At 35.7% G+C, this 10579-nt stretch overlaps 1 long non-coding RNA gene across 2 annotated transcripts; it reads right to left on the bottom strand.

The window, feature by feature from the left end:
* Positions 1-222: 222 nt before the first annotated feature.
* LOC149269389 (uncharacterized) lies at positions 223-9949 on the bottom strand. Of its 2 annotated transcripts, XR_016270068.1 has the most exons (3): positions 7503-9899; positions 3026-3104; positions 223-2759 (listed from the first exon to the last, which is right to left on the bottom strand). It is a non-coding gene; the product is annotated as an uncharacterized LOC149269389 (long non-coding RNA). The 2 variants fall into 2 exon arrangements; XR_016270067.1 differs by having other exon boundaries at positions 223-3104; positions 7503-9949.
* Between the last annotated feature and the right edge of the window lie 630 nt (positions 9950-10579).

Here is a 10579-nt window from a genome sequence, read left to right as displayed (position 1 = left end):
GCGGGCGCTTTTTACGACTCCCAAACTTTGCCTCGCCTTGCCGTTGCCACTGCATGGCTTGCCTTGCTCCATATCACAGATGTAGATGTGGATGTAGATGTAGATGTGGATATGGATGTGGATGTGGATGTAACTGTAGCTGTATCTCTAGCCTTAGCTGTTGCTGTGGCGCACCCGTTTGCAGTGCGTAGCCAGGGCTTTAGTTTTATTATTTTCTGCGTGTTTTTTTTTTGCTATTTATTTTTTAATTTTTCTGCTCTTTTTTCTATATTTTTTCCGGACTATGCCACCCAGCTGGGCTGGGTGTGCCCTTCCCTGGCCGAAGGCGCCTTGATCATCATAATTTCCAATTTTATGGCAACGAATCGCACTATTTGCCATCTTCTATCAGCAAGTGTGTGTGCGTGAGTCTATCTCTCTATCATTTGCTTCCTCTCTCTCTCTCTCTCTCTCTCTCTCTCTGTGTATATGGGCGAAAGTTTTCACTCTGGAGTGAAGCATTTGTGTCTCTTTTTTTATGGTGGCAATTTTGTGAGCTTTACACTTGATGCATCTGCGCTGCTCTGCGCTGTTAACCGGGCCATTGCCATCCCAATTTTTTGAACACTCCGTAATGCTGTTTAAGTATTAAGTTTATGGAGCACAGAAATTATCTAAGCGATCCAAGCAAATGGTGACACTTGTGCCGCAGGTGTGATATAATTCCAAATTTTTCAACCAGACTATCTTCAACTTGTATAGTTTCTATACTCATTCATGAAAATGTAAAGAGCATATTAGTTTTGTGTTTGGGCCGTGAATGAGTATGCTGCAATCGGTAATGCTCGACAGTAAAGTTCTTTTTTTTTGCCAGGAAGAGTATTGACTGAACCGAGTTGGCTACGTTTTATTTGATCTTTTATACCTCTTCTAGTTTTTTAGTGAATAACATTATTCAAATTGGACTCTAACCGGAAAGTGCAGTATATTTGTAACTATTTCTGTTACAAATTGAATTTGATCTATAATAATATTTATATATATGTAAATGTAAATATATAAATATAGACCTAGTTCATTGATAGCTTCAGCTTGGTAACTAGATCGCTCTACTGATAGCGCAAGATTTGTTTATTCTAATAAGAATTTCACTTCGCTTACGTTTGTCGTGTCATTATGTATGCAAATTGCTGATGAAATTATATATATGCCATGTGTAAGCATATTCGGAATTAAATGGTTATTAAAACTGAATTTTCATGCTGCTGCAGTCACGTAGCGAAAAGGCCCGCAACTATGATGACAGACACGTTGACCAAATGACACGGACACGGACACGAACACGGACACGGACGCGACGTAGCTAGCAGCTCAGCTAGCAGCTGAGCTAGCTGTCTAAGGTCCATGTGGAGGTCGTGGCGTCACAACACATACAATTCACGCCGTCGTCAGCTGGATGAGCTGTGACGTAACGAACAAGGAAGACGACCACGAGCTCACGTGCGGAATTCGTATGGTAATCAAAGCCGACAGCCGACAGTCGACAGCCAACAGCCGGCAGCCGGCAGCCGGCACCCTCAAAGGTAGCTCCAAAGTTTAAGCAGGGGTCCGCTGCATATGACGTCGAAATCACGTGTCGCCAGGCTCTGACTGACACCCGGCACTAATTACACACAGGCACTCATTGGGTGGCTCATAGTAGTTGCTTGCGAACGTGTCACTGAATGCTCGAGCATGCACAGCACAATTCTTGATCACAGTCGAGCATACTTGTAATTAAAGTCAACAGCTTCCTTGGGAGTGATTCGTTTAATTGTTAAGTGAAACTGAAAATCGCATAGAGAGGCAGTTGATGGGTCTTAGCGATAAATGAAAAATTCTAGTTAAGAATCGAATCTAGTTAAGAATGCTAGACATGCATGTATATCTATATAAATATGTATGCATATTTCTTCCTCCTTTCGCATTTTTGGTCATTTTAAAATAATTTATTGCAACATTTTGATTGAAGGTTTCAAATGCAAATTCTATAAGACTTTTTATAACTTATAATAGTAATTCTTAGTGAAATTATTTAAAAACTTGTGCTAAATGAAATTTACAGATATGACCCCTTTTTTCGTCATAATTGTTAAAGTGTTTGTAAAACCAAATTTTTTTTTATTATTGGGTTATTCGTCAACAAGTTATAAATTTGAAAACTTCAAAAAAAAATAAAAGATGTCGATATAGACATGTAAAGAAATAAATAAATATTTATACTATATATTTGCTTATTTACCTTCACATACACTACTATTCTTCATAAACTACTAAATGCTGTTTGCTTTTCTTTTTAAAACCCTGAAGTTTCTTATCTAATAACCAAACTGCATTTAAGTTAATAAAAAATCTGTTAATCTTAATATTTGCCTGAAATTGTTTTCATATTATTGAGTTTATCTTACAATTAGTGCTCTCTATACACAGCTGCCCATTCATGCATATAAACGTATATATATATATATATATATATATATGGTGAAACATACAAATATACGTATTTACATACATACAAAACAAAATATATATAATAAATAAATTACTATCATTATTGATTAGGTCAAACATAAAGCTCACATTGCATCAGATCGCATCGAAATTGAATTCGAACCGTAAATTGTTTGTTCTAATCACGAGTTATTTCCGGTTCGAGCGGATTATCTGATTAAATTTGTTTTTGTCACATTTGACGTTTGCAGTTTTGATATTTACTCGACATTTACAAAAGTTCCTTTCAGCTATTAATTGGAAGAACAAATAATTATCGAACAATTAATGCAATTAGCTTTGATAACAGCTAAAGTTTCAGAGATCTATATACATATAAATACATACATATATATATATACATATATTTATGTATGTATCTACAATATATGTAGAGTCAATTATCATACAAAATGTGACTGAGAGCATTTGAAATCGTGCGAAAAATCGGAAATATATATATTTATATATATGTATATGTATATATATACATTTATATATATGTGTATATGCATACGTAGAATTTGTTTTCTTGTTTTTCGTCTTTGCAGCGCATCAAAATCTGCGAAGCGTCGCCTTTTGCGTCAGCATTTTGGCTGTAAGTAAACAAAAATAAAAAAAATAAAAATATAAAAAAAAAAAATAAAATGATCATTATTTGCATATAAGTAGTAGTATTGTTCACTAAATTGTTGTTTGTTTATTTATTTGGATTACGTATGTAAATATCGATTTGAGTTTGCACTGATGTAACAATTTAACAGCGAACAGCTGCACACTGCCAAATTGTTGGAAAGGTCTGGAATACCGATAAATTAGCTGGACGTACAGATTTCAGACTATACCCTGTAATTATTAAGCTGAAAAATATATATTGCTAAAACAATACTGATCGACAAACATACCTTTAAAATGTAATCAATAAGTTTAAGAGCAAATGTTTTTTTTAGAATTATCCTAATGTGTATATTTGCTTGTGTTACAAGATACTTTTTGTTTATAAAAATTAAAAATCGATCGATAATTTATATTTATTTAAAATATATTTTTATATAAAATAAATAATCAAATATATTTATATAAAAGGTACTTTATAAATGATTGAAGATAGTCTTACAAATTATCTTTGATATATATAAAGAGTTTTTGATAAATATAAAGAGTTACAGTTTCGTCACCAGGTACTCTACTAATTGCTCAAATCATTTTAGATCTCATGCCATTTTTTTTTATTGTTATTTACGTAAACTCATTTACAGAGTATCCACTAGCATTTATCCCGCAATGCGTTTTGAATGTGTTTTATGGCCCAGTTTTGGGTTATGCACTGCATAAATTTAGCAGAGTTCAATGATATGGCTGAGCCAAACTCAATATTAACAAACTGGAAAAGAAAAAAACAATCAAAAGGAAAATAAAACAAATGTTGAAATTAATTAGCATACGATCAATGAAGGTAACAATCAATCAAAGCCAGCGAAAATGAATATCTGTAGCTGTCTCTCTATCTCTCTCGCTCTTTCTGTATCTCTCTGTGTATCTCAGTATCTCTGCAGCTGTATCTGGGGCCAACTGGCGACAAACGCGAAAGGTTAACGTCTCTTTGTGGCGCCTATGCAAATGTTGCGGCTGCTACTTTCATTTCGCTGCGTCTGATAAACCAAGGCAGCAGAAAAGACAAAAAAAAAAAAAAAACAAAAAAAAAAAAATGAACAGAAAAGTAAAGAAACAAAATCAAAAGCCAAAAACGTGCGATTGCTGCAATCGAGCGACAGACGGACCGAGCGACCGACAGACGCCGCCGTTGGCTGTCGTCAGGGGCCGGCAGCAACACACACACACACATGCTCATATGCATTTACATATGCATGCGCATATCTACATATGTATTTGTACGTGAGTAATTGACATTCATTTCCTCCTTGGCGTCAGCCGACGTCACAGAGTCAAAGCATAAGACAAAGGCGAATCGCGAGCACTGCGAATTGATGAAGTTTGCTCGTTGCTGTTGCTGTTGCTGTTGCTGTTGCTAAGCGGTAGCAGAGCCAGGGGCAGCGCTAGCAGCAGCAACGGTGACTGCGCCAACAGCTAAATCAAACGGTGATCAACATTTCGCCGCCGCCATTGCCTTAACCGTTGCTTGTAATGTCGCCGTAACAGTTAGTTTTTCAGTCGACGCCATTCCAGTCGCCATCTTTTGAAACTGCGAACCCATTTAATGGCACTGTTTGCAAAAATTTTGCAATTAGCAAAGGCTCCTGGTATAAAGACCAAGGATGATGCGATCACAGATACATAAGTAATACACAGGGTATTAGTGGAGTGAAACTCTTTCGCAATAATAAAGCGCAACGCTTGAGCAAATCATAAAATTACCTCAATACGTCAGCAAACTGAGAGCGAGCACAGCATGACAAAGGTGAGGTAAACTTATTCAATGCGCGACTGTTGCCATGCGCCGATAGAGAGAAAGACCGAGAGAGATAGATAGAGAGTTATAGAAAAAAGACAGCGCGAGTGAGTGAGAGAGTGCGCGGTATGGGTAGTTAGGTAAAAGCCGGCATTGTTAATTATTTAGCGGGAATCGAAATGAAAAATACAAGAAAAAAGCTTGTCAAATTGTTATAAATAATTGAATTTTCCTTTCTCAGTTGGCAAAATAATTAGTTGCAATTGTTTTACATTAAAAAAGTGACTACCAAATGAACTCAATTTAGTGTTTTGTATTTTTATCGAGAACCTAATTTAATTTTTTACTAACTGTATATTGTGACCTGTGAAAACTTTTGGGTCTAGCGAGCAACAATCAATCAATCATTCATCATACAAAATGAAATAAAGAAAAGGAAAACAGAAACAAACAAATACAAATAAATATTTATCATTATCTGCCTAATCGTAGCTGGTTCGTTCCAAAGTTCTTCGCTAATCGCACTCGGTATAGCCATAGTCATTCGCCTCATGGGGGCTACGTGACAGTCGCAATGAATTTAGTTTAACCCCAGGCAAAGCTATGAGTCACCCAAGTCCAAGCTACTAAGCACCGAAAGCAACTAAACGGTAGATGACTAGACAGAGACACAGACAAATCAAATAAACACGACCACGATTAGCAGAATATAGCCAACAGCAGAAGTATATTGAATACAGATATAGTAGATACGAATTGGCTTAGAAATATATGAACATAAGCAGATACAGACACTGATGCATATATAGATACAAATACAGATACAGATACAGATACAGATACAGATACAGATACAGATACAGATACAGATACAGATACAGATACAGATACAGATACAACAGATACAAGATACAGATACAGATACAGATTACAGATACAGATACAGATACAGATACAGATACAGATACAGATACAGATACAGATACAGATACAGATACAGATACAGATACAGATACAGATACAGATACAGATACAGATTACAGATACAGATACAGATACAGATACAGATACAGATACAGATACAGATACAGATACAGATTACAGATACAGATACAGATCCAGATACAGATACAGATACAGATACAGATACAGATACAGATACAGATACGATACAGATACAGATACAGATACAGATACAGATACAGATACAGATACAGATACAGATACAGATACAGATACAGATACAGATACAGATACAGATACAGATACAGATACAGATACAGATACAGATACAGATACAACAGATACAGATACAGATACAGATACAGATACAGATACAGATACAGATACAGATACAGATACAGATACAGTACAGATACAGATACAGAATACAGATACAGATACAGATACAGATACAGATACAGATACAGATACAGATACAGATACAGATACAGATACAGATACAGATACAGATACAGATACAGATACAGATACAGATACAGATACAGATACAGATACAGATACAGATACAGATACAGATACAGATAACAGATACAGATACGATACAGATACAGATACAGATACAGATACAGATACAGATACAGATACAGATACAGATACAGATACAGATACAGATACAGATACAGATACAGATACAATACAGATCAGATTACAGATACAGATCAGATACAGATACAGATACAGATACAGATACAGATACAGATACAGATACAGATACAGATACAGATACAGATAATGATAATGATAATGATAATGATAATGATAATGATAATGATAATGATCATGATCATGATCATGTATCATGATAATGATACAGATAATGATACATAAGTATATAGCAATACGATTTGGGCAGATCATAACAACAGTTGCATGTGCCTAAAAGACGCTGAGGTTAAAATCCTCTGCAGCCGCTAGGCAAATAAACAGACGCATAAAATGGGGGAAAACAACTCAACAAAATTGAAGAATAGAATATAAAGCACACAGCTGAAAAGTGACGAATGGCAACAGAAAAGATTTTCAACTAAGCAAAAGTGTTCTAGGCGGCTGTGCCCGACTACAGAATACCCATCCATTGTAATATGTGAATATGAACGAACAAAAATGAATAATAATAGTATTTTAATGATAGGGATATGAAATTTGCTAAATGAAGTACGCGAGCTTAAATTGAACATGAAATATATGAATCAAAACGTCGACATAGACTCTATTGTAGAAATAATATGTACATACAATAAATATAGACTAGACAATAGGCTAGACAAATAAATATTAAAATTTTATGAAGAATTTGCTTTTAATATTTCATATGCCTCGTTTTATTGTTCATTGCGAACAATAAAGCAATTTCAGGATCTCGAGCTCAAGCTATTAATAGTTCGTTCAAATCAAACTGTAAGATCTACAATTGATCACGATCATATCATAATCCGTGTATCATACCCCATTCGAGTCATTTTAAATATGTGCAGGGCATACAAACCGAAAAACAAAATTTGCATGCTGACGCACTTTTCTTGTTTTCCTCTGAATTTCGCCCATCTTAACACATTTTTACCTTCTGTTTGTTTTGACGGAAATCTGTTATTGAATAAAAAAAAAATAAATAAATAAAAATAAAATTCGAATAAATAAAAAATAATGATCTAATGGGCAAAGCGATCACAGCGTACCGTCCACGTCCACTGACAACCGATTGGCAATTAAGTGGGTCGACGTTGCCAAATGGCAAACACACGCACACACATATGCACATATGTGTAAATACAGTGGGCCAAATTGATATTCGACAGCATAAAAACCAATTTGTGTTAAGCACTGACTGACTTTAGTTCATCAAGGAAGAATAAGTGATATCGAAGCTAGTTTTTATTTTAAACTTTTATTTATTGATTGTATTTTTAAAATATTCTGTTTGACATATTTGCGTGGAACTACAGTAGCAAAATAATCTATTTTACAAGGCACTAAATCATTTGCCTCTAGAGACGCGCGCGATTCGCAAGCAGCAGCGGGACACTTGGGGCACACACACAGACAATAAAATAAAAATAAACAAGTAAGAAAGCTCTAGTCGAGACTGCTCGACTACGAGATCCCCTGAACCCTTGGAGCAATAGATATTTCAATAATTTTTCGCGTCTTTCAGCTTACACAAGAAACACGCACACACACACACACACAGGCACGTACGCACACACAGGCATACATACACACACACGCATACAGACACACATACACACACACACACGCATACATACACAAACGCATACACACACACATACACATACACACACACATACACAAACACATACACACACATACACACACAAGCACCCACCCATAAACACGCATGGGCTGCAGTGTGCGCTTACTATGAGAACTTAATTGTTTAATAACTTTTTTTATGGACGTACGATCTTCATGAAACTTTCAGATTATGATTATAACATGAATATGCATGTAATTGCCAAAGCACAAGTCTCTAGTATTTGAAATACGCTTTTTACAAAAGTGAGGGTGAGGGGGTGAATTTAAGGGTGGGGGGTAAATTTTAACAAAAACCGAAATTGTATAAATTGCATATAAGCATACATTAAAAATTTGGAGACTCTAGCAATAAAGGTGTAGAAGATATAATTTTATAACTGGTTTTCGATAAGGTTTTTTATCGATAAAAAAAGATCGGGATGAGTTATCGAATTTTAATGATAAACTTGATATGCGCGCTGTAATTACGGACATTTTAAAAAAAATTTGAAGTCTCTAGCTCTTATATCTTCTGAAATCGACGCGTTCATACATACGGACAGACGGACAGACGGACAGACGGACAGACGGACAGACGGACAGACAGACGGACAGGGCCAAATCAACTCAGCTCGTCACCCTGATCAAGAATATATATACTTTGTGGGGTCTGCCACGCCTCCTTCTCCCTGTTACATACATTTCAACAAAACCATTATACCCTGATTTCCCATTGAAAATGGGTTCAGGGTATAAAAAAAATAAAAATAATAAAATAAATAAAATAAAAAGTACAAATGTATCTGGGCCCTTGTCAAAAATATAATTACCTGACATTGCGCACCGTGGGGCCTGTCAGCGGTCGGAACATATGGAAATGAGTCTACGAGAAATGCTAGTTGGCTGACCCCACGCGGTGTTCATCAAATACCCACTTTTGATAGCGGCCAAGCCCAAACGAAATTTGTTAATATATATATCATATATGTGCAATTGGGAAATGGGCTTTTGTGTGTCTTTGGGATACAATTCGTTGTACACATTGAGTCAATCATATGCGAAATAATAAATGAGGTAGTATTCATTCGTATGGTATACATTTTTATTATATTCGAGCAAATTTCTTAATTACTCTTTTTTGTTATTTATGGAAAATACAATAATTCACGGCAAGTCGAAATTTGGGAAACTCTTGTACATAGCTTGAAATGTGTTTTGAAACGCAACTATTGAATTGTTCAATTCTTGCGGCAGCTTTTTCCGCCTTCTTAAGCAGCTTTCGCAAATTGAGGTATTTATACACAGACCTCGTGCCACACCAGAAACCAGGTGCAAGTTCGCCATTTTGTCTTCTGCCGCAAGAATTAATAACATTATTCAAAGCATTTAGGATTTTTTCAACGAGACCTATAAAATCCCTAGTGGCCGGATTAGGTGCAAGTTCCTTGCTGCACTGGGTAAGTTCAATAAAATTCGAGTTTGTAACATTTAGAAACGGTGTGCTTAAGTTCACAAAACACCGCACGGACCTAATCGGGTGGAGCAGTGCTTGGGTGACACAAAATCCAGTCGAGTCATTTTCACACTTGCAGAACACACTGACACCAAACAGTGCCACGACAACCACGGACAGCACTAGTGGATTTTTAGACATCATTATGCAGCCTTTAAATCGACTAAATGAAAATGTGCAAATCGGCTTCTACTTATATAGCGAATTACGCAACGAGAAACAATTGTCAATTCCATGGATAATAAGTTTGTCTAATAACTTAAAAAGCTCAACTGATACAATTATGAACGGTAACACATATGACACCATGAAGGTTATTGAAATAAACAGCCCTTAAGAACATTTTACATCGATTTTGAAAGACAATTTAATGAAATGTGTATTAGGAAATGTATGAGAAAAGTTAGGTGGCTGACCCCACGCGGTGCTCAACGAATTTCCCCTTTTGCTAGCGGGTAGTCCAAACAAAATTTGCGCATTGTATCTATCTATATTATTTAAAACTAGATAACTAAATGCATAATTTTATAAACGATTTGATTAGAGATTATGATAAGTTATCCAATATGCTGAAAACTCTTAGGCTCATTCAAAGCAAATTCGTCTCAGGTATTGGATATAATGGTATAATAGAGCCCAAATATTTTCATGCCATAAACCGATTGAAAATGGGAAATCGGCGTAAAATGCTTTTGTTAAAATGTATGTAACAGGCAGAAGGAGGTGGGCAGACTCAATACAGTATATATATAGTGTTCTTTAAGGCAACGAACTGAGTCGATATAGATTTCATAGCCAAACAGTCTCCACTAGATAAGTCGTTTTTTGTGCTATTTTTTTAACAATAGGGTTTTAATTCTTAAATTATAAGC

The sequence above is a fragment of the Drosophila arizonae genome, chromosome 4 (genome assembly GCF_054131065.1).
Source record: "Drosophila arizonae isolate 15081-1271.41 chromosome 4, UAZ_ARI_1.0, whole genome shotgun sequence".
NCBI classification, from domain to species: Eukaryota; Metazoa; Arthropoda; class Insecta; order Diptera; family Drosophilidae; genus Drosophila; species Drosophila arizonae.
This window is presented reverse-complemented; position numbering and strand designations above follow the sequence as displayed.